Here is a 360-nt window from a genome sequence, read left to right on the forward strand (position 1 = left end):
CCCCCTGAATGCCCATCTCCGGGCTCGCCGGCCCCTCCCTTCCACAGCCGCCACGCATGACGCCTTCCCACCGCTGCCCGTCATCCCAGAGGTACTCGGCGAGCTGGCCGAGTGGCCCAACATGCTGCTCAGGCTCCCGGTGCCCCCTAGCAGCAATACGGGCTGCCCTTTTGGCACCCTGCCCCGCAAGGGCCTCTACATGTGGGTGGTGCACACCTGGCATGCTCAGGTGCTGGCCGGATGCCCTGACACCATGTGGCGGCGGCGCCTGGCGCAGCCCGGGACCCCAGCGTGGCGCACACTGTATAAGGCGCCCACCGCCAAGAAGACCAGTGACCTGCAGTGGTGGCTTGTGGACCG

Source organism: Alligator sinensis, unplaced genomic scaffold (assembly GCF_000455745.1).
Source record: "Alligator sinensis unplaced genomic scaffold, ASM45574v1 scaffold814_1, whole genome shotgun sequence".
In the NCBI taxonomy this organism is placed as follows: Eukaryota; Metazoa; Chordata; order Crocodylia; family Alligatoridae; genus Alligator; species Alligator sinensis.